This window comes from Eriocheir sinensis, chromosome 28 (genome assembly GCF_024679095.1).
Source record: "Eriocheir sinensis breed Jianghai 21 chromosome 28, ASM2467909v1, whole genome shotgun sequence".
NCBI lineage: Eukaryota > Metazoa > Arthropoda > Malacostraca > Decapoda > Varunidae > Eriocheir > Eriocheir sinensis.
This window is the reverse complement of record NC_066536.1, coordinates 11852071-11875405: the sequence shown is the minus strand read 5'-3', so window position 1 is coordinate 11875405 and position 23335 is coordinate 11852071. Positions and strand designations below refer to the sequence as shown.

General features: G+C 43.8%; 3 long non-coding RNA genes across 3 annotated transcripts in view; all 3 read left to right on the top strand.

Moving 5' to 3' along the window:
- LOC127004520 (uncharacterized) overlaps positions 1–2612 on the top strand; it is a 3092-nt gene extending 480 nt beyond the window's left edge. The window contains exons 1-2 of the long non-coding RNA XR_007757871.1: positions 1–2449; positions 2541–2612. The exon at positions 1–2449 is cut by the window's left edge and continues 480 nt beyond it. This is a non-coding gene — a long non-coding RNA (uncharacterized LOC127004520). The remainder of the gene's footprint in view (positions 2450–2540) is intronic.
- A 3572-nt stretch (positions 2613–6184) lies between these two features.
- LOC127004726 (uncharacterized) lies at positions 6185–9084 on the top strand. The gene is made up of 2 exons (XR_007757942.1): positions 6185–7111; positions 7276–9084. It is a non-coding gene; the product is annotated as an uncharacterized LOC127004726 (long non-coding RNA).
- A 6404-nt stretch (positions 9085–15488) lies between these two features.
- Positions 15489–18132, top strand: LOC127004725 (uncharacterized). Its single transcript, XR_007757941.1, has 2 exons — positions 15489–16093; positions 16237–18132. It is a non-coding gene; the product is annotated as an uncharacterized LOC127004725 (long non-coding RNA).
- The last annotated feature ends 5203 nt before the right edge of the window (positions 18133–23335 follow it).

Here is a 23335-nt window from a genome sequence, read left to right as displayed (position 1 = left end):
AAGAGGAGAAGGAGTAGGAGGAGGAGAGGAAGAATAAGGAAGAGGAGGGATGAAGAGATGAATGAAGGAGGGAGCGAAGAAGGATTGAAGGGAAAGAGAGAGTGGACATACCAAGATTTATAAAGAGAGAAAAAGGAAAAAAAGATGGCGAATGAGTGAATGGAAAAAGAAGAGAAAGAAAGGAAGGAGGAAGGAAGGAAGGAAGGAAAGCTAGACTAAAGAAAGATGGAGGAAGGGAAAGGAGGAAAAAGAATTGAGGAGGAGGAGGAGGAGGAGGAAGAAAATAATTAAAGAATAAAGAGAAAGAAAGAAACAAGAGAGAGAGAGAGAGAGAGAGAGAGAGAGAGAGAGAGAGAGAGAGAGAGAGAGAGAGAGAGAGAGAGAGAGAGAGAGGCACACAGGCACACTCCAATATTTTCTGACGCGGAGAAAGACGTGAGGGAGGGAAGGGAGAGAAGGAGGGAGGGAGAGAGAGAGGGGAGGGAGGGAGGAGTGACTGTCAGGGTGAAGAGACGCAGAGATGGGAAAAAAAGTGAGAGAGAGAGAGAGAGAGAGAGAGAGAGAGAGAGAGAGAGAGAGAGAGAGAGAGAGAGAGAGAGAGAGAGAGAGAGAGAGAGAGAGTATCGACAAGAGAAAATAAAATAAAATTATCTTTGTCAATAAAAAAACGCAAGGAGAAGAAGAAGAAGAAGAAGAAGAAGAAGAAGAAGAAGAAGAAGAAGAAGAAGAAGAAGAAAATATAAATCAGCTCTTCTTACTACGTCTTCCCCCTCCTGCAACACCTCCACAACAAACAAACAAACAAACAAACAAACAAATAATAAACAAACAGGATAAATCAATAAGCGAACTAAACGCAGCAGTGACGCGCTATAAGTACAACAACAATGCGCTACTCGGCTCACAACAAAAGAACATCGAGTTGGCGACGCGGCGGAAACAAAAGAAGCGATAACAACAACAATACCGTGAGAGAGAGAGAGAGAGAGAGAGAGAGAGAGAGAGAGAGAGAGAGAGGGGTGGGGGATGGAGGTCTGTTGCTCGAAGATGGACATGCAAGCAAAGGACTTCAGAGTATTTTCTTTCTTTCGCAACTGGATTAGAGGAGGAGGAAGAGGAGGAGGAGGAGGTGATGGAGAAGAAAGAAGAGAAGGATAAGATGGCCTAGCGGAGGAGGAGAAGGAGGAGGAGGTAAAGAAAACAAGAGGAGGAGGAGATGATGATAATGTAGAAAGAAAGAAGAATTCAAAGAAGAAGAAAACAAAGAAAGTAAGCTGAGAATAGAAAGACAAAAGAGGAAGAAATAGGAGGAGAAGGAGGAGGAGGAAAAGAAAACAAGAGGAGGAGGAGGAGGAGAAGGTGATGATGAAGAAAGAAAGAAGGCTTGAAGGAAGAAGGAAACAAAGAGAAAGCCTAGAAGACAAAGAAAAGAGGAAGAAATATGAGGAGGAGGGGGTGAAGAAGAAGAATAAGAAAAAAGAAGAGAAAGAAGATTTGCTGGAGGAGGAAGAAGATTTGGAGGAGGAAGAGGAGGAGGAGGAGGAGGAAGAAGAAGATTTGCAGGAGGAGCAGAAGGAAGGTGTGCAGGAGGTTGAGGAGGAGGAGGAGGAGGAAGACTTGATATAGGTGGAAGAAAGAAGAAGATTTGGAGGAGGAGGAGAAGGAGGAAGAACATTAGCAGGAGGAACAGAAGGAAGGTTTGCAGGAGGTTGAGGAGGAGGAGGCAGATGAGAAGACTTGTAGGATGAGTTGGAGGAGGAAGAGGAGAGAAGAAGAGAAAGAACATTTGCAGGAGGAGGAGGAGGAGGAGAGAAGAAGAGAAAGAAGATTTGCAGGAGGAGGAGGAGGAGGAAGAAGAGAGTTGCAGAAGGAGAATGAAGGATTGCAGGAGGAGGAGGAGGAATCTTTGCAGGAGGTTGAGGAAGAGGAAAATGAGAAGACTTGGAGGATGAGTTGGAGTTGGAGGAGGAGGAGGAGGAAAATTTGCAGGAGAGAAAACGAACGTAGATAAAGTTTTCCTTAAGAGTTTGAAAAGTTGATTAAGTTAGGAAAGAAATCAAAGGCGGGGAGGAGGAGGAGGAGGGAGAATAGGTATAATGCATTTTTTTCCCCCGCAAGTTTTTGAGAGGGAGGAAAAAAAAGAAGCTGAGATGAAAGACGGGAAGACGTCGAGAGAAAAGTGGAGGAGGAGGAGGAGGAGGAGGAGGAACAACAAAAAAAGGAAGAACATAAAGAAGAGGAAGAACAAAAAGAAGAGGAAAAAGAAGGATATGAAGGAGAAGGAGAAGGAACAAAAAAAAAGAGGAGGAACATTAGGAAGAGGAAGAACAAAAAGAAGAGGAAAAAGAAGGATATGAAGGAGAATAAGGAGAAGGAGAAGGAACAAAAAAAAGAGGAGGAACATTAGGAAGAGGAAGAACAAAAAGAAGAGGGAGAACAAAAAGAAGAGGTAGAACAAAAAGAAGAGGAAAAAGAAGGATATGATGGAGAAGAAGGAGAAGGAGAAGGAACAAATAAAAGAGGAGAAACATTAGGAAGAGGAAGAACAAAAAGAAGAGGGAGAACAAAAAGAAGAGGAAAAAGAAGGATATGAAGGAGAATAAGGAGAAGGAGAAGGAACAAAAAAAGAAAGAGGAGGAACATTAGGAAGAGGAAGAACAAAAAGAAGAGGAAGAACACAAAAAAGAGGGAGAACAAATAGAAGAAGAAGAACATAAAGAAAGGAAAAAGGATATGAAGGAGAAGAAGAAGGAACAAAAAAAAATAATAGAAGGGGAACATAAAGAAGAGGAAGAGCAAAAAGAAGAGGAAAAAGAAGGATGTGAAAGAGAGAGAGAGAGAGAGAGAGAGAGAGAGAGAGAGAGAGAGAGAGAGAGAGAGAGAGAGAGAGAGAGAGAGAGAGGAAATTGCTCCCGATATAAGAGAGACGTAGACATGCCACACACACAAAGAGAGAGAGAGAGAGAGAGAGAGAGAGAGAGAGAGAGAGAGAGAGAGAGAGAGAGAGAGAGAGAGAGAGAGAGAGAGAGATTCAGACATATAGAAACAAAGAAAGGCAAGGGAGAAAGAAAAAAAAGAGGAGGAGGAGAAGGAAATGAAAAGAGAAGAAAACTAAGTGAGAGAAAGACTGATAAAGGAGAATAGATGGAACGTGGAGAAGAAAGGAAGGAAGGGAAGAAGAAAAAAAAAGAAAGGAAATAAAAAAAGAAACAGGAGTGAGTGGAGGTGAGCAAGGAATGTGGAGTGGTGGAGTGGGTGGAAAAGGGCCGCAGTGGAATGTGTCAAGATGCGTGTGTGTGTGTGTGTGTGTGTGAGAGAGAGAGAGAGAGAGAGAGAGAGAGAGAGAGAGAGAGAGAGAGAGAGAGAGAGAGAGAGACGTGCGTAGGCGACACAATGGGAACACGTAGAAGGAATGGAAAGGAGAAAGGGGGAGGAGGAGGAGGAGGAGGTAAAGTGAGGTAACAGTAAGGAGGAAGTTGAATAGCACAGGAAGACTTCGTTGGAGGAGGAGGAGGTGGAGGAGGAGGAGGAAGAAGAAGAGGAAGAGGAGGAGAAGGAGGAGGAGTTAGAATGTTAAAATGATACAATGATATGAAATTAAGGTGGTGGTGATGATGATGGTGATGAGTTGGTGTTGTGGACGAAGATAAAGAGGGTGGCGGTAGTGGTGGTGGTGGTTGAGGGGAGGATGGTGATAAAGGAGGAGAAGGAGGGGGTGGTGGTAGTGGTGGTGGTGTTGTGGAGGCGGTGATGAAGGAAGGGGAAATGGGTGGAGGTGGTGGTGGTGGAAGGGGGGTATGGGACTGGTGGCGGTCTTTATTGGTGTGGATGAGAGAGAGAGAGAGAGAGAGAGAGAGAGAGAGAGAGAGAGAGAGAGAGAGAGAGAGAGAGAGAGAGAGAGAGAGAGAGAGAGAGAGAGCATATCAATATTTGCCAGATGTCTGTTTTCATCTTCACCAAGTGGCAGAATGGAGACAGTTTGGGGGGGGGGGGGAGGTGTGTGTGTGTGTGTGTGTGTGAGGGGAAATAATATTGGGGATGGTGGTGTCGGTGGTAGTGGTGGTGGTGGTGGTGGTGATGGATGTTGGTGGAGGTGGTGGTGGTAGTGGTGGTGGTGGGAGGAAGAAGAGGGATGTGTGTGTGTGTGTGTGTGTGTGTGTGTGTGTGTGTGTGTGTGTCAAGTAAAGCAATACTGGAGACGAGAGATTAATTTTAGCGGTGGTGGTGATGGTAGTGGTGGTGGTGGTGGTGATGAGTGTGTCAGTGGTGGTGAATACGTGTTTGTGTAGTAAGGAAACTGGTGGTGGTGGAGATGATGGAATAAGGAAGTGGTGATGACGGCGGTATTGGTGATGACATTCGCTGGTGGTGGTGATGATGTTAGTGGTGATAGTGGTGATGGCGTCGGACTAGTGATGATGTTGGTTGAATAGGTAATAGGTGATGAAAACTTTGGTGGTGGTGATGGTGTTTAACTGGCGATGATGTTTTTTTTTACTACAGAGGAGACAGCTCAAGGGCACACAAAAAAAAGGAAACAATAATAAAAAAAAGCCCGCTACTCGCTGCTCCTAAAAAGAATCCAAAGAGGTGGCCGAAAGAAATGATGTTGATGGAATTAGGAAAAAAAGGTGGTGAAAATGTTATTGATGGTGATTGTGGTGGTGGTGGTGATGATCTTGGTGGTGGTGGTGGTGGAGATGCATTGCTATTAGAGTTGACAGGTTAGTAGGTAGGTTGGCTGGGGTGGTGGTCGTGGTGGTGGTGGGGGGGGAGGATGGAGGGATACATAAGTGGTGGCAGTGAATATGACATGAATGACGTGAGTGAATGAATGAGATTAAGTTCTGATCGAGGTGCCTGAAGAGATGAATACGCATTGAGAGAGAGAGAGAGAGAGAGAGAGAGAGAGAGAGAGAGAGAGAGAGAGAGAGAGAGAGAGAGAGAGAGAGAGAGAGAGAGAGAGAGAGAGAGAGAGAGATTATATCGGAGTGAATAACGTAAGGAAGTGAGTGAGGAAGGAAATGAATGAACGAGAGAGAAAGTGAATGAGTTAGCAGTATTAATTTGTGGATGAGTGAGGAAGGAAAGAAATGAATAAATGAGTGAGTGTGAGTGAGTGAGTGAGTGAGTGAGGACGAACTTCTAAGCAAATAATAAAAAAGAAAACAGTGTGAATGAATAAGTGGCTGAGGGAGAGTGAAAGAGTTAATGAGTAATTCTGAGTAGTTGGTGAGTGAGGAAATGAGTGAATGAGTGAATGAGGAAGAGAGTATATGAGTTAGTGAAGAATTCTAAGGAACCAAACTAGAAAAAAAGTTAACTGAGTATGGATGAATGAGTGACTGAGGGTGAGAGTGAGTGAATGAGTGAGTGAGTGAGTGAGAAGTTATGAGTAAATAAAAGTTAAGAAAACTGAGTAAAAGAAGAAACAAGAAGTGAATAAGTAAATATGCAAGAGAAAGAACAAGAGAATATGAGAGAGAGAGAGAGAGAGAGAGAGAGAGAGAGAGAGAGAGAGAGAGAGAGAGAGAGAGAGAGAGAGAGAGAGAGAGAGAGAGAGAGAGAAATAACCTCAAATAATAGCCAACAAAGTGAACAGCAGAACAAACGAACGAGGAAGTGAAAGAGAGATAAATCACATAACATTGAGAGAGAACATTGAGAGAGAGAGAGAGAGAGAGAGAGAGAGAGAGAGAGAGAGAGAGAGAGAGAGAGAGAGAGAGAGAGAGAGAGAGAGAGAGAGAGAGAGAGAGAGAGAGCGAGTACGTATCCAGCCAGCCAGCCCCGGAGTTTGGAAAGGTCAGAGGTCAAATCGAGAAGCGAGGTCACGATGAATACTAACGAATGCTGGACTGGGGGGGAGGAGGGGGAGAGGGGAAGGGGGAGGAAAGGGGAAGGAAGACCCGCCTGTGTATTGTGGGGGGAAGAGGAAGAGGAGGAGGAGGAGGAAGAGGATGGAGGGGAAAGAGGAAGGGAAAAATGGAGGCGTGACGAGGAGGAGGAGGAAGAGGAAGAGGAAGAAGAGATGTGTGTTTGTGTCAGTGTGCCGGTAATTTAGTCAGTCACGCGCCCTTTCTTCTCTAAGTTGACTGAGGGGGGGGGGAGGGAGAGGAGGGGGGGAGGTGACTTACTCAGGTCGGGGGTGAATGGGTGGGTGGGTGTGGGATGGGGTGATGGGTGGTGGTGGTGGTGGTGGTGGTATGGTAGTCGAGTGTATGTGTATATGTTTGTGCGTGACTGGCTGACTGACTGACTGGTTGGTTGGCTGAATGAATGCTTAACTGACTAACTAATTAACTTTTTGCCTTTCTGAATGGCTGAATGCTTTTCTGACTGACTTGTTGACTGACTGACTGACTAACTTCCTGACTGGTGTGGTGAGTTAGCGAAGTGTTGCTGATTTATTCATTCCCTTGACCTTCTGTGCTGACCTGACCTGACCTGACTGACTGATGGGATGGTGAACTGGAGAAGTGAAACTGGCCTATCCAACCCCGTGACTAGAGTGGTGACTGACTAACTGGCTCGCGGAATTAATAGAAGTTGTGCTGACTGACTGAATGAATGAATGACTTGCGGAATAGTAAAGTAAAAGTTGCGCTGACGAATCGATTTATTGACTGACTCACTGACTGACTGACTTCCGGAACAGTGAATTAAAAGGTTGCGCCGAGTTATTTATTCTCCTGTCTTAACTGCGTTGCGTGACTGTCGTGGCTGTGATTTAAAGAAGTGAACAGCGACAGTCACTACTCAGCTCTGCGCTCCATATCATTACAGTCACGCAGTCCTGGGTCTTGAATACTGGACTGACTGGCTGGCCGACTGGCTGGCTGGGTTGGCTTGAGAATTGCGTCCGCCTTTCACGTCAACTCTTTCCAAATGCCGAGAAAGAGATGAGTCGGGTTCTAAGGAGTATTTTTTAGGCTCATGGTACAAAAGAAGGGTCAAGCTACCACCAGGGTCATAAAACTACACCTGGATATGCCCACAACTCCCACGAAAGCCTGGTCAAAAATATGTGTGTTCCTGGATGTTAATATGTTTAAGAATATAACCCAAAGAGATCATGAGAGGGAATTTATTTGAAGGGGAACGCGCATTTTAGGTTTGTGTTTTAGGATAGATCATAAACTCACCCCTGGAAATGCCCACAACTCCTACGAAAGGATTGTCCAATATGTGAAAGCGCTTGGGCGTTGAAGTGTTTTAAGAATTTAACCCAAAGAGACCATGATAGGGAATTTATTTGAAGGGAAACGCGCATTTTAGGTTTGTGTTTTAGGATAGATCATAAACTCACCCCTGGAAATGCCCACAACTCCTACGAAAGCATTGCCAAAAATATGTGTGTGTTTAGGCGTGGAAATGTTTAAGAAAATGACCTAAAGAAACAATGAGAGGGAATTTGTTTGAAGGGGAACGCGCATATTAGGTTAGTGTTTATTGTGTAGACAGAGATAGGAAGATAAACAGACAGGACACACAGACAGACAGACAGACAGATGACCAGGCACGTAATCAAGCACAACCAGATGGACGAACACACAAACAACAGAGTAACAAAAAAAGGGACAGCATAAATTCTAGCTGCGCGTGGCCTCAGTGCTCATCTCCGTAACCTCGTTGAGTGAGTAGTCTAGACCCACATTAGCCAAGTCGGAAAGGGACTTATAATTAAAGTCAAACTGGACGATACATTTTGAAGACATCTAAGTGCTCTTTAACGAGACTCAGGTGACAACGGAGTGTCCTTGACGGTGTGTGTGTGTTCAAGACGTGACTTGCGTGGTGTCTAGACATGTATATATCAGGCTCAATGTATCCGGAAGGAGGAGGAGGAGGAGGAGGAGGAGGAGGAAACGAAGAAGAATGAGAAAAAGGAGGAGGAGAAGCAGGAGCAGTAGGAGAAGGAGGAGGAAGGGGAGAAGCAGGAGGAGGAGGAGGAGGAGGAGCAGTAGGAGGAGAAGAGGGAGAAGGAGGGGGAGAAGAAGGAGGAGGAAATGGAGGTGAAAATGAAGAAAGAAAAGGAGAAATAAAATCAACAATAACAAATACGAATAATAAAAAAGAAGAACAGGAACAAGACTAAAGAATAATAATGAGAAGGAGAAGGAGGAGGAGAAGATGTTGAAGTGGAGATGGAGAAAGAAGAGGAAGAATAAGAAGAACAACAATAACAAGTGGAAATAACAGGAAAAAGAAGAACAGGAAGAAGTATAAAGAAAAACAATATTAATAAGGAGGAAGAGAAGAGGAAGATGTGGACGAAGAGGGGAAGGAGGAGAAAGAAGAGGAAAAACAAGAAAAACATCAATAACGAGTGGAAATTATAGGAAAAAGAAGAACAGGGAAAAGTCGAGAGAATAATAATAAAAATAAGAATGAGGAAGAGAAGAGGAAGAGGTGGACAAAGAAGGGAAGGAGGAGAAAGAGAGGAAAAATAAGAGAAATCAATAACAAGTGGAAATAATAGGGAAAAAAAGAACAGGAACTACTAGGGAATACTGAAGAGGAGGAGGAGAAGAAGGAGGAGGAAGCAGAGAAGAGAAAGAGGTGGAGATAGAGAAAGAAGAAGAAAAAGAAGAAAAACAACAATGGCATACGAATTAGAGGAAAACGAAGGAGGGGAACAAAACTAGCGGATAACACTAATAAGAAGGAAGAAGTGAAGGAAGAGAAGAAGAAAAAAAAACTAGCTCGTAAACTCGCTGCAGTAGGTCATCAAAAGGCGGCGAAATGAGCACACACACACACACACACACACACACACACACACACACACACACACACACACACACACACACACACACACACACACACACACGATTGCCACTAAATATTCTATGCACTAGCAGGAGAAAATGGACAGACAGACATACGAACATACTAACTCCTTATCTTAATTGGCGCTTGAGGATACAAAGACAGACAGACAGAGAGATTGAAAGATAAACAGACAGACGGACAGACGAACAGGCACGTAGGCAAGCAAACATACAGACAGACTGACATTTAAACACACACACACACACACACACACACACACACACACACACACACACACACACACACACACACACACACTCATGGACTGTTCTGCAAATGTGATCGTTAAGCAAAAAAGAAAAAAAATCGAAGAACATCAACAACAGAAAAGAAAAGAGAGAAATAACATGAACTTAATATAATTCGTAAATGCAAAAAAAAGAGTATTATTCTCTTCACGGTGCATTTATAGGGGAAGGGGAAGGAGGTGATATTGAGTTTGAAAATATTATTGCAAGTTTATTTATACGGAAAGGAGGAGGAGGAAAGAAGGAAGGAAGGAGGGAGAAAAGCAGGAAAATTAGGAGCAAAAACGAGGGAGAGAGGGGAAGAAGGAGGAAGAGAGAAGGAGCAAGACTAAAAAAAGGAAGAGAATGAGGTCGAGGGGAAGAAAAAGAGGGTGAAGAAAGAGGGGAAATTGAGGAGGAGGAGGAGGAGGAGGGCTATATCGTGAGGGTAGTGGAAGGTTCTGTGTACCGTGGCGCAGCAAACGAGCACACACACACACACACGCACACACACACACACACACACCTGAGTAATTAGTGGCAAGACCTGTCCATAATGAGCGAGGGAACCGAAGCGCACTGCGGCGGTGGTGAAAGAAGAAGAAGAAGAAGAAGAAGAAGAAAAAGAAGAAGTAAAAGAAGTTGATGATGAGAAGGAGGGTGAGGAATAGTAATAACAACGTGAATAGAATAAAATGAGGAGGAGGAGGAAAAGGAGGAGGAAAAAAGAGGAGCAAGAAGGAGAGTAATAATAATAAGAAAAAGAAGATGAACATGAATATTATGAAATGTGGAGGAAGAGGAAGAGGAGAAGGAGGAGGGAAAAGAAGAAGAGAAGGACGAGAAAGAATAATAATAACAGGAAGAGAATAAAATAAGAACGAGAAGGAGGAGGAGAAAAAAGAGGAGGAAGAAGGAGTGACAATAACAACAACAATAATAATAATAATAATAATAATAATAATAATAATAATAATAATAATAATAATATGTAAAATGTGAAACGTGGAGGAGGAGAAGGGAGTTTTTGGCATCATTTATTGAGTCACAAATTTGTCAGAGAGAGAGAGAGAGAGAGAGAGAGAGAGAGAGAGAGAGAGAGAGAGAGAGAGAGAGAGAGAGAGAGAGAGAGAGAGAGAGAGAGAGAGAGAGAGAGAGAGAGAGAGAGATTGCACAAAGACGTGGAAGTAAATCTTACGTGAGGAAAAATTGTGTCAGAGAGAGAGAGAGAGAGAGAGAGAGAGAGAGAGAGAGAGAGAGAGAGAGAGAGAGAGAGAGAGAGAGAGACGTAAATTTCGAAATAGTGGGAAAGTAAAAGAGATGGAAAACTTAAATAAGGAAATATGTGCCACAGAGAGAGAGAGAGAGAGAGAGAGAGAGAGAGAGAGAGAGAGAGAGAGAGAGAGAGAGAGAGAGAGAGAGAGAGACGTGTTGTGCATGGGAACATTCAAACACTTCTCATTACCTGTGTTTACCTTTGCGAACCTGATGTGCATTCAACCTTGAGGGAATGACCTTGTGCTCCACCCCCACCCCCCACCCTCTCTCTCTCCAGAACACTTTTCCTCATTTCAGATTTACTACCGCCCTTAGTGCTCTCTCTCACTGGAACACATTTTCTTCGATTTAGATTTACTCCCATCATTTTGCCATCTCTCTCTCTCTCTCTCTCTCTCTCTCGTTTTCCCTCCCTCTCTCCCTTCCCCGTCCTCCTTCTCCCCCCTTCCTCTCTCACGTGATCAATAAGGTGTATCGCTTCTGCAACCTAACTCCTTTCGACGTCCCGGGTGCTCATAAATAACTCGAGTGTGGGACGCTTGCTCGGCCCCCTTATATACCCCTCCATACAGCGCCCTACAGCAACCCCCCCTCTCTCTCCCTCCCTCCCGACGCCACAGCAGCTCGGCAACAGTTCGAATTAGAGGTAAATATTGGATTTGGGGAGGGACGTGGCGCCATCTAGGGTCTGAGAATTGAGTTACTGGTAGATAGGTTGTGTATGGTTAAGAGTTATAGAGAAAGAAATGTAGAATTGGTTGTTGAAAGGTGTTGTAAGGGAAATAAAACTTGGGTTTGGCGTGGAACGTGGCGCTATCTGTTGAGTGGAAATTGAGTTATAAGGAGATAGAGTGTGTATAGATAGGAGTTATATAGGAGGAGTTGTATGTGTTGGTACGAGTTAGAAGTTGGGATTAGCGGGAGAAATTAGGTCTGGTCAGGATCGTGGCGCCATCTGTTGAGTGAAAATCGAGTTGTAGGAAGACAGGGTGTGTGTGATTAGGAGTTAAATAGGAGGAAATGTGTGTTGATACGTGTTAGAAATTAGAATCAGCTGGGATCAATTAAGTCTGGTGAGGATCGTGGCGCCATCTGTTGAGTGAAAATCGAGTTATAGGAAGACAGGGTGTGTGTGGTGATTAGTTATATAGGAATGGTATGTGTTGTTACGAGTTAGAAATTATAATCAGCCGGGAACAGTCAGGTCTGGTGAGGATCGTGGCGCCATCTGCTGAGTGAAAATCGAGTTATAGGAAGACAGGGTGTTTGTGGTGATTAGTTATATAGGAGGAATTGTATGTGTTGTTACGAGTTAGAAATTAGAATCAGCCGGGAACAGTTAGGTCTGGTGAGGATCGTGGCGCCATCTGTTGAGTGAAAATTAAGTTATGAGGAGATAGTATGTATTTGGTAAGGAGTTATAGGGAAAAAAAAGTCGTATTAGTATGGAAAAAAAAGTAGTTTCGTTATGCGTTAAAATTAGGAGAAAAAAATGGTCTGCCGAGGAACGTGGCGCCATCTGTAGTGCGCAAATCGAGTTATAGGGAGAAAGGGCGTGTGTGCTGAGGAGTTACTGAGAAAAAAAGTGAGTAGCGTTGTGTGTTGTATGGTAAAATTGTCTGCGTTTGCGAGTTGTAAGAGAAAATGGGTCTGGAGATTATATTTACACCATCTGGGTACCGATGATTGACTACGAACTTGGTGAGAGGTGGCAAAGGTAAGGGAAGAGAAGTGTTATCTGGGAAGCGTGTAGGTGCATGAGTGAGGCAGACAGAGGAAGACTAGGCTATAGGAGACGTATGGGTGGGGGAAGGGGGAGGCTACGGGCGGCACATGGTAAGGGAAGACAGCATTAAGTGGGAAAAGTGGAGGTGATGTACGAGGGTCTTGAATGTGTATGGCGGTGATAACGGACAGACAGACAGACAGATAGACAGACATACGGAACTTAACTTAGGGAGGAGGGTTGGCAAGGGAGTGATTTGTTGTGGTGTCTGCTAGCGCCATCTGTTTATGCATGCATTATTTAATTATTTACGGTTAGAGAAGGTAGAGAAGCAGTAAACACACACACACACACACACACACACACACACACACGCACAAACCGGAACACACTGCTTCTACAATAAAAACGGAAGAGTTTCACACCATCTACTCTCTCTCTCTCTCTCAATATTAAGTAAATCATCATAATCATCATCAGCAACAGCAATACGAAGAACTCTTATATGTTGACACGAGAGAGAGAGAGAGAGAGAGAGAGAGAGAGAGAGAGAGAGAGAGAGAGAGAGAGAGAGAGAGAGAGAGAGAGAGAGAGAGAGATCAGCTTCCCTTTATCCTTCAGTCTGACTCAGTTCCAGGGAAATAGTGGGCTCAGGTGTAGCGGGAGGGGCGCGAGGGGGGGGGGGGGGGCAGGTGGAAGCAGAGCAATGTATACACTAACACACACACACACACACACACACACACACACACACACACACTTCTCGGAAAGGATCAGCGTTGCCAGATGGATGTATACTCAGCATATTGTATTGTATTGTATTTTCCTAAGGTTCAGACATCCTCCTCCCCCCCCCAAAAAAAAAAAAAAAATGCTCACCCACACCAATAAAGATTCAGTTATAGTCAGGGGTGTGTGGAGACGGAGTTGGAAAGAAAGAAGAAAGAAAGGAAGAGGGAAAGAAAGAAAATAAGAAAGAAAAGCAGAAAGAAAACGAACGAACGAAAGAAGGAAAATAAGAAAGAGAAGCAGAAAGAACGAACGAACGAACGAAAGAAAAATAAAGAAGGAAAGAAAGAAAGAGAATGAATGAATGAATGAATGATAGAAAAAAAGTAACGTCGTTGAACTCCTGTCTGACTTACTTGTGCAGAAATCAACACACACACACACACACACACACACACACACACATCGGAGTGGGCGTCATAGTCGGTAAAAATATCTCCGACGCCGACTCCTGTATGATACGTGTGATGTAGTGTGGCTGGGTGTGGTGTGGTGTGGCGGAGTCTGATTTGCCTACCACTGTGCAAGTGTATACATTGGGAATCGGTATTGTTAGTTAAGGAAAGGGAAGCTGATGGAATGACCTATGTGTGTGTGTAGCTATTGTGTGTGTTTGGTGGCACGTACGGGAGGTCGTTGGTCGTTAAGGGTCGTATTATAAGATTTCGCCGCCCAAGGACACATATTTGACAAAGCTTTCGTAGGAGTTGTGGGCATTTCCAGGAGTAGTTTTATGACCCTGGTGGTAGTCTGACCCTTCTTCTGTACCGTGAACCTAAAGAAACACTCATTAGAACCCGACTGACCCCCTCTTTGGCATTTCCAGGAGTAGTTTTATGACCCTGGTGGTAGTCTGACCCTTCTTCTGTACCGTGAACCTAAAGAAACACTCATTAGAACCCGACTGACCCCCTCTTTGACCTGTAGAATTAGCTGATGTGAGGAGCGAAAGTGTCTTGTAGTACCAACCTTATAAGTGTTGAGTGTGTCTGTCTGTTGTGTGCGTGTGAAAGAGAGTCAGTTCAATGCGACTCAATAGTGTTTTCCTGCAAGCACACCTTTGACGTGGAATTGGATCTCTTGAGGCATTGCGGACAGTTTTCTACCTCTATAAATCTCTGCGCTGTGTTTCCTTTGTACATTCTTTTATTTATTTTTTATATATATTCTATTTTCTTTTTTTCTATCTTTTATATGTATTTTGTTTTACTATCTATTTTTCTATCTTCATTAATTTTTTTTATGTATGTTCCATCCATTATTTTTTTATTTTTTTTATAGTTTTTTTTCTATATTTTTCTATATTATTGCAGAACTTTAGGCAATACTGACAGTCTTCTGCCTCATAAATTCCGCCGCTGTGTTACTTTATCTTTTTTTTTTCTATCTACTCCATCTTATTTTTCTATTTATTTTATCTATGTATATTCTATCAATTTCTATCTATTTTTTTCTATAATTGCAGAACACTTCAGGCAATACTGGCAGTTTTTCCTCTTAAACTCCACCGCAGTGTTCGGCTCGCTTTCTATCATCTACCATTACTTTCATGCTGACTGCTCTTCTGAACTTGCTAACTTCATGCCTCCCCCCATTTCCCACGGCCCCGCAACACACGACATCCTATTCTAGCACACCCCTATACTATGCAAATCCCTTATACAAGAGTTAACCAGCATCACTTTTTCATCCCCTTTGCTGCATGGTGAATTCTGGAAGTCTCCCCCCTCTTTTTTTTTTTTTTTTTCCCATCAAAGGTTACGGCTCAAGGGCAACAAAAAGAGTACACACAAAAAAAGTTTGCTCCTCGCCGTTCCCTTAAAAGATAAAAGTAAAGAGTAGCCAAGAGAGAGGTCAATTTCAGGTGGAGAGGTTATGTTATCGCTTATCCTTATACTATCCAAATCCCTTCTGCAAGAGTTAACCAGCATCACTCTTTCATCCCTTTCGCTGCACGGTAAACTCTGAAACAGCCACCCTTCGTCTGTACTCCCTCCTGCCTACGACTGGAACACTTTGGACAGGAGGGTAACAGGATGGTAGAATAGTGAGACCAGTGCTGCCCTCTACTAGTCTACGTATACACTAAAGCAGCATCGAAGGGCCCATATTAATACACTAGGCCCTAAAATGAGGCGGGTGGCGGTGCGGCAAATCCTATACCAGGGTACGAAAAAAGAAGCGTGTCATTAATTTGCTTCAAGAATTACGAGTCCGGCACCTGAACGAAGAAGTGGGGTGGGGAGGGAGGAGGGGGAGGGGGACAAATCATAGGGAGGGATGGGGAGAACGAAAGAGAGTGGGAGTGGGGAAAGGAAGCAGAGAGGTGGGGAGGCTGAGGGGAACTAGCAGAATGGGGGGTGGGATAGGGTGGGGGAAACGAACCAGAGTGAGAAGGGGTGGAATGGTAGGGGAACGAAGCAGAGGGGTGATGGGGGGCGAAGTAGAGTGGGAGGTAGGAGGGTGGGAGGTGAATGAAGCAGAGTGGGGGGTGAGAGTGAGGGGGAATGGGGGCTGGAGGAGGAGAGGGAATAAGGGGAAACGAAAGAGAGTAGGGGTTGGAGGGGGGAAGGAAGGAGTGTGTGGGGGGAGGGAGGAGGGGGGAGGAAGGAGAGTGGTAGGGGAACGGGGGGGAGGGGGGTGAGAGGAGGGCGAGACTGTCCTAAACTCGGAACTTGATTATGTCCTTCCTTTTCCTTCCTCGTCCCCGGCGTCTGCGGATTCTGAAAATTAATCAGACGAATTAGCGATGCGTCAAGACCGGTAATAAAACACCGTGCCATCTTTATTAGCCTCACCCCTTCTCCCCCCCTTCCCTCCCCTCCCCCATGTTGCTGGTGCTGCTGCGGCTAATAATGAGAGCGAATTAAGTGAATGTGTTCGTTCCGGGAAGGTAAAAAAATAAAATAAAATACAGGTAAACTAATTATGGCGGCGTTTTTTTCGATATGCTGATGAGTTTCGGCAATGAGGAGTCCTTGCTTGTGCTAATAATTATGTATTTTGTGTTATTCCTCTTTGTCTTTAGTTAATTATTCTCCTCTGTGTCTGAAGTGTGAAGTGTAAGGAGAGGAAATTGAAAAAATGAGGAAAAGGGAAGTAAGGAAAGAAGGAATGGGCTCACTTTATTAACGGTGCAGAAAAGGTCAATAAAGTATAAATAAGTATAAGTATATAGATGTTTTGTGGCTTGGTATGGCTTGTCTTGGATTAATGAGTTTCAGCAGTGAATAGTCCTTAGGTTCGTTAATCATCTGTTTTGCGCTGTTCCTTTGTTTTTAGTTCATTATTCTCCGTGTCTGAAGTGTGTTGAGGATATAGATGTTTTGTGGCTCAGTATTGGTTGTCTTGGATTAATGAGTTTCAGCAGTGAATAGTCCTTAGGTTCGTTAATCATCTGTCTTGCGCTGTTCCTTTGTTTTTAGTTCATTATTCTCAGTGTCTGAAGTAGTGTGTTGAGGTTATAGATGTTTTGTGGCTCAGTATTGGTTGTCTTGCGGATTAGTGAGTTTCGGCAGTGAGGAGTTCTTAGGTGCGTCAGTCATTTGTCTTTTGCGCTGTTCATTTGTTTTTAGTTCATTATTCTCCGTGTCTGAAGTAGTATGTTGAGGATATAGATGTTTTGTGGCTTAGTATTGGTTGTCTTGAGGATTAATAAGTTCCGGCAATGAATAGTCCTTAGGTTCGTTGATCATCTGTCTTTTGCGCTGTTCATTTGTTTTTAGTTCATTATTCTCCGTGTCTGAAGTAGTATGTTGAGGATATAGATGTTTTGTGGCTCAGTATTGGTTGTCTTGCGGATTAATGAGTTCCGGCAATGAATAGTCCTTAGGTTCGTTAATCATCTGTCTTGCGCTGTTCCTTTGTTTTTAGTTCATTAATCTCTGTGTCTGAAGTAGTGTGTTGAGGATATAGATGTTTTGTGGCTTAGTATCGGTTGTCTTGCGGATTAGTGAGTTTCGGCAGTGAGGAGTTCTTAGGTGCGTCAATCATCTGTCTTTTGCGCTGTTCATTTGTTTTCAATTGATTCTTCTTCTCTGTGTCTGAAGTGTGTCGAGGTTATAGATGTTTTGTGGCTTAGTATTGGTTGTCTTGCGGATTAATGAGTTCCGGCAATGAATAGTCCTTAGGTTCGTTAATCATCTGTCTTTTGCGCTGTTCATTTGTTTTTAGTTGATTATTCTCTGTGTTTGAAGTGTGCTGAGGTTATAGGGATGTTTTGCGGCTAAGTATTTGTTCTCTTGCGTATCTGAGTTTAAAGTTAGTGAGTTTCGGCAATGTGGAGTCCTTACGTGTGTTAATCATCTGTCCTTTGCGCTCTTTCTTTGCCTTTAGTTAATTGTTCTCCGTGTCTGAAGTGTGTCGAGGTTACAGATTTTTGTGGCTTTGAGTATTTGTTTGTTTTCTTGCGGCGTTTCCTACTACCGTACTGTGTTTGGGAAAGTAACCGTAAATGACATTCACCAATTCCTAACCTAACCTAACCTAACCTAACCTAACCTAACCTAACGCAACCTAACCTAACCTAACCTAACCTAACCTTACCTAACCTAACCTAACCTAACGCAACCTGCCCCGTTCAAGAGTGGAATATGCTCCCCGGCGAAGGTGAAGGTGCGTCTCCTCACAAAGAATCGCGGGAGTGTTTATAAAAGTGTTCCCATGTAGCTAACAGACAATTGAAGGTGCATACAAGCTTACCATGAGCCAGGAAACAGTAAACTACCCTGAATTAAGGAAATGCTGGTAAATGTTCCCCTAGATTTAGAGGCTTCGGGAGAGGACAGTACAAACCCGCCTCGAGTCAGGGAAATATTGCTAAAAAGTCTTCCTGGGTCCAGAGGTCACGCGAGGGGAGGAGGGAAAGGAAGTAAAAGAAGAGGAAATGGATAAAAAATGAGGAAAAAGGAAGTAAGGAAAGAGGGAATGGGCTCACTTTATTAACGGTTCTGAAAAGGTCACTAAAGGGAAGGAATGAAAAGAAATAAAAGGAAAGGAAATGGACAAAAACGAAAGAAAGAAAGAAGGAAGGAAAGAAAGAAGGAACAGGCTTGCTTTATTAACGGTGCAGAAAAGGTCACTAAAGGGAAGGAAAGTAAGCAGAAGAAAGGAATAAAGGAGAGGAAAGGGGATGGAAATAAAACAAACAAAGGAAGGAAGGAAGAACAGACTACTTTAAGATTAACGACTCAGAGAAGAAGATAAGTCGAGGGGAGGAAGGAAAGGAAGTGGAAAGAAAACGAAGGAAGGAAGGAATGAAGGAAGAACAGAAGGAACAGGCTTTATTAACGAGACACAGAAGGTTGCTGAAGGGAAGGAAAGAAAAGTGAATTGAAGCAAAACGGAGAAAGGAAGGAAAGAGGAAGAAAAGAAGGAAAAAAAGGAACTGGCTTATATATTGAATCAGGAAAACTCTACACTCTACGCTTTCCCTATACTACCAAACGAACCTACAGGCAAATGAAAAAAAGACAAGAAGAAAAAGGAATGAATGGAAGAAGGAAGGAAGGAAGGAAGAAAGGAAGGAGGGAACAAACTTACTGTGACCCGAGAAAAATACTTATACGTGTGTGTGTGTGTGTGTGTGTGTGTGTGTGTGTGTGAGCGTGTCCGGCGGGAGTAGAAGCCGACCAAACGACCCTAAAGAGCCTACCGCCGGAGCCTCGCCACGCAGCACCGGCAGGAGAATAAAGAAAAAAAAAACGGGAAAAAAACAGAACATATGCGCGGCCCGGGAAAAAGAGCGGAGGGAAGGGACATTTTCATTCCCCGAGGCGAGGCTCTTGTGGCGCCGCCGAGACCTGTAGACTCCCCCTCCACTCTCCCTCCCTCCTGCGACCTGTGCTTCCTTCCTTCCCTCTTCCTCCTTCCGTCCTTTCTTTCCTTCCGTCCTTCCGGGTTTTTCTTTCACTCTTTGCTTCCTTTATTTTTTTTCTTCCTTCCGTTCTTTCTTGCATCCTGTCTTTTTTTCTTCTCCTTCCCTGCTTCCTTCCTCTCTTTCGTTCTATCTTCGTTACTTCGTACGTTTGTTTTTGGCTTGATCTCTTGTATTTCCTGCCTCCTCTGTTCCTTTTTTTTTCTTTTTCTGCTCTTTCCTTTTCTTTGCTTCTTCCTTCCTTTCTCCCTTCCTTCCTTCCTTCCTTCCTTTCTTTCTATATTATTTGTCATTCCGTTCATGTGTGTGTGTGTGTGTGTGTGTGTGTGTGTGTGTGTGTGTGTGTGTGTGTGTGTGTGTGTGTGTGTTAAAGAAGTATGTAAAAAAATAGCCATATTTCCCATTTATTATTATCATTATTATTATTATTATTATTATTATTATTTGTTGGCTAAACGAGAGAGAGGAAAGGAGGAGAAAGGAAGTAAGGAGGAATGAGGAAGGGGAGGAAAAACGTGAGGAATGGAGAGAAGAGGAAACAGGGCGGGAGGTAGAAGAGGAGGAAAGGAGGAAGGGAGAGGGAGGTAAATTAGGGAGAAGAAAGAATAAGAGGGAGGGAAGGGAAGAGAGAGAGAGAAAGATGGAGAGAGGATGGAGAGGAATTGGAGAGAGAGAGCGAGAGAGAGAGAGAGAGAGAGAGAGAGAGAGAGAGAGAGAGAGAGAGAGAGAGAGAGAGAGAGAGAGAGAGAGAGAGAGAGAGAGAGAGAGAGAGCGGTGGAAGGAAGGAGGAAGGAAGAGACGGAGTGGAGGGGAGGAGAGGAAGAGGTGGAGAGAAGAGGAGGAAAGGGAGGGAAGGAAATGGGTGCCAAACTTTCCCGCCCACGCCCTGTCTCGCTGCCAGGTCTCCTCCTCCTCCTCCTCCTCGTCCTCGTCCTCCTCCTCCTCCTCCTTAAAACACCCTCCGTAGCTAACACACCCGAACACACACACACACATACACGAACACACACACACACACCCGAACACTCACACCCTAACACACACACACACACACACACACACACGAATCCTGTTTTCCGTGTTTGATTATGGGACAGGTCGCTCCTCCTCCTCCTCCTCTTTCTCCACCTCCTCCTCCTCCTCCAACTCTTCCTTTCTTTCTTCTTTCCATCATTTTCTTTGTATTCGTTCTCCTCGTCATATCTTTCTCCTCCTCCTCCTCCTCCTCCTCCTCCTTGTCCACGTCTTCGCCCTTGTCCTCATCCTCTTTATCCTCCTTATCTTCTTTCGCCTCTGTGTGTGTGTGTGTGTGTGTGTGTGTGTGTGTGTGTGTGTGTGTGTATGTGTGTTAATAAGCAACCTCTCGCACCTCTCTTCCTCCTCCTCCTCCTCCTCCTCGCATCGCCTCACGTATCAATGGACAGACTTGAAGGACCTGAGAAGACTAAATGCTTTCCACACACACACACACACACACATACACACACACACACACACACACACACACACACACACACACACACACACACACACACACACACACACACACACATTGTCTCTACCTGTACGGTGTCCTTGGTGCTCTTGTTGTCGTCGTTGTTGGTATGTTGTTCTTGTTGTTTTTGTTATTCAAGGTGTTCGGTCAGAGAGGACTTTTTTTTTTTCCTGTATTTCGGTATTTCTTGCTTTTTTCGTTTTCGTTGCTTTTTTTCACTTTTATTTATTTATATTACTTGTTTTCCTTTTTTGTGTATGTTTGAGATTGCTCGATACTGACCTCCGTCCTAACTCCTTTTTTGGGTTCCATTTATTTTATTTCTTTATTTTTATTTTTTTGCTTTGTTTAATCTATTCATCCGTAGCTTTACTTTTTCACCCTCATTCTCTTTCTCCTCCTTCTCTCTTTCTCTTTTTCCTCCTCCTCTTTTAGCCTTTTTCCTTTCTATTCATTCTCTTCCTCGTTTTCCTCTTCCGTATTATCTCCTCCTCCTTGTTCCTGTTCTTCAATTTCGGGTGATTTGTTTCTGTAGTGTGATCGAAGGATAATTGAGATTGCAATGGAATATTTAAACCACATCCCACGACGTCCTATTCTCGTGTGTGTGTGTGTGTGTGTGTGTGTGTGTGTGTGTGTGTGTGTGTGTGTGTTGGTTTGTCTTTGCATGTTAGCTATTCCATCACATCTCGTATCTCATTTTAATCTCTCTCTCTCTCTCTCTCTCTCTCTCTCTCTCTCTCTCTCTCTCTCTCTCTCTCACACACACACAAACACACACACACAAACTGGGTTAAGCTGTTTGTATTTCACGCTCTCCTCAATAAATCCCTTCTGTGTGTGTGTGTGTGTGTGTTGGTGACATTCATGCAGAAGAGCGATTAAACAGACAAACAAACTAGTCTCGGTGTGACTCAGAAGGGGAAAGGGAGGAGGAGGAGGAGGAGGAGGAGGAGGAGGAGGAGGAGGAGGAGGAGGAATAAGAAGAAAAAGGTGAAGAATGTAGTGACAATTATGAATAGAGCGAATTAGAAGTAAATATAAATAGGAGGAGGAGGAGGAAGAAGAAGAAGAAGAAGAAGAAGAAGAAGAAGAAGAAGAAGAAGAAGAAGAAGAAGAAGAAGAAGAAGAAGAAGAGAAAACGAGATGATAGGAAAATGGTATAATGATGATGATGATGATGATGATGATGATGTAGTGGAGGAGGACGAAGAGGAGGAAGAAGAAGAAGAAGAAGAAGAGGGTCGAAGAGGAAAGAGAACAAAAAACAAGGAGGAAAGATGATAAGGAAAAGGAAATGAAGGAAATAAGAAGGGAAGGGAGAGAAATATGACAGGAAATGTAGGGAGGAGGGGAAGAGGAGGAGGAAGGTAAAGGAGGAGGAAGACGCTTAAGGATGTCAGGGTAAGAGGAAGAAAGAAGAAGAAGAAGAAGAAGAAGAAGGAAAGATTAGATAGAACAATGTAATGATTATGGAAGATTGGCGGAAGAAGTAAAGTAAGAACAGGAGGAGGAAGAGGAGGAAATGGAGAAGGAAGAGGAAATTAAAAAAAAAAAAAAAACGATGCAAAAGGATGTTGATGATGAGAAAGAGGAGGAAGAGGAAGAGGAAAGATGACGCGGATAGGACAATGATAAGTAGGAAGAGGAGGAGGAGAAGGAGCAAGAGCAGGAAGAGGCGAACAGTGAGAAGAGAAAGGAGGAAATGGAGCAGATTGAAGAGAAGGAAGAAATAAGTTTGGGAAGAGGGAACGAACTGAAGGGCTTGGAGGAGGAGGAGGAGGAGGAGGAAACGTATTGAAGGAGAAATAGATGTGGAAACGTATTGGAGGAAATGGGTGAAGGGAGAAAGAATAAGAAGAAAAGGAGGAGGAGGAAGAGGAAGAATGAGGAAGAGGAAGAAGAGGAAAAAGACTAAAAAAACAATAAACATGTTAACGAATTAGAGGAGATGAATGAAGAAAAAGATGAAGAAGAAGAAGAAGAAGAGTATGAAGAGGAACCACAGAGGAAGAGGAGGAAGAAGAAGAAGAAGAGGGAGAGGAGGAAAAAGAAAGATGAGAAGGAAAAAAAATAAAAGGAAAGAAGACAAAGAAGAGAATAACGAGGAGGAAGAGGAGAAGGAAGTGTCAGTCTATGTGTGTGTGTGTGTGTGTGTGTGTGTGTGTGTGTGTGTGTGTGTGTGTGTGTCGCCATGAAGACATATCGATCACCTCAGTCTCTCCTTCATGCGTGTGTGTGTTCGTGTGTTCGTGCCGGTAACAAGTCTTAAATAGCTCAGACAAACACACTTTCAAGTCCTCCCTACTACTACTACTACTACTACTACTACTACTACTACTACTACTACTACTACTATTCAGTTACCTCGCGCCCAGACAAGTATTTTCTGCGCTTTCATTTCCTTTTTGCATTCTTTCTTCTTTTTCTTCTTATTATTATTTGCATTCTTCATCGTCATCCCTGTTTGTCCTCTTCCTTCTTCCCTCTTTTTTTCTTCTTTTTTTGTTGTTGTTGCTTTAATTTTTTTTCGCATTTCTTTGTTAGGTTAGTTTTTCTTCCTTTCTTTCTTCTTTTCTTTCTTCCTTTATAGTTATTTTTCTGGATTCTCTCATTCGTCAACATTTCCTTCTTTCACTTTCCTCCTCTTCCTCCTCCTCCTCCTCCTCCTCCTCCTCTTCTTCCTTCTCCTCCTTCATCTCCTTCTCCTTTCCCTTCCTTTCCCTCCCTTCTCTTTCCTTCTCCTTCCCTCTTCTTCCTTCTCCTTCAGTCCTTCCTTCCCCTTCACCCTCCCTCCTCCTCCTCCTCCTCCTCTTCTTCCTTTTCCTCCTTCATCTCCTTCCTTTCCTTCTCCTTTCCTCCCTTCTTTCCTTCCTTCCCTTCTTCCTTCTCCTTCAGTCCTTCCTTCCCTTCACCCTCCTCCTCCTCCTCCTCTTCCTTCTCCTCCTTCCTCCCCTCTCTCCCTTCTCTTTCCTTCTCCTTCCCTCTTCTTCCTTCTCCTTCAGTCCTTCCTTCCCCTTCACCCTCCCTCCTCCTCCTCCTCCTCCTCGACTATATAGGCAGAAAAAAAGAATGAAGAGGATGTGAACTTAAGTCAAGGAGGAAAAAAAAAG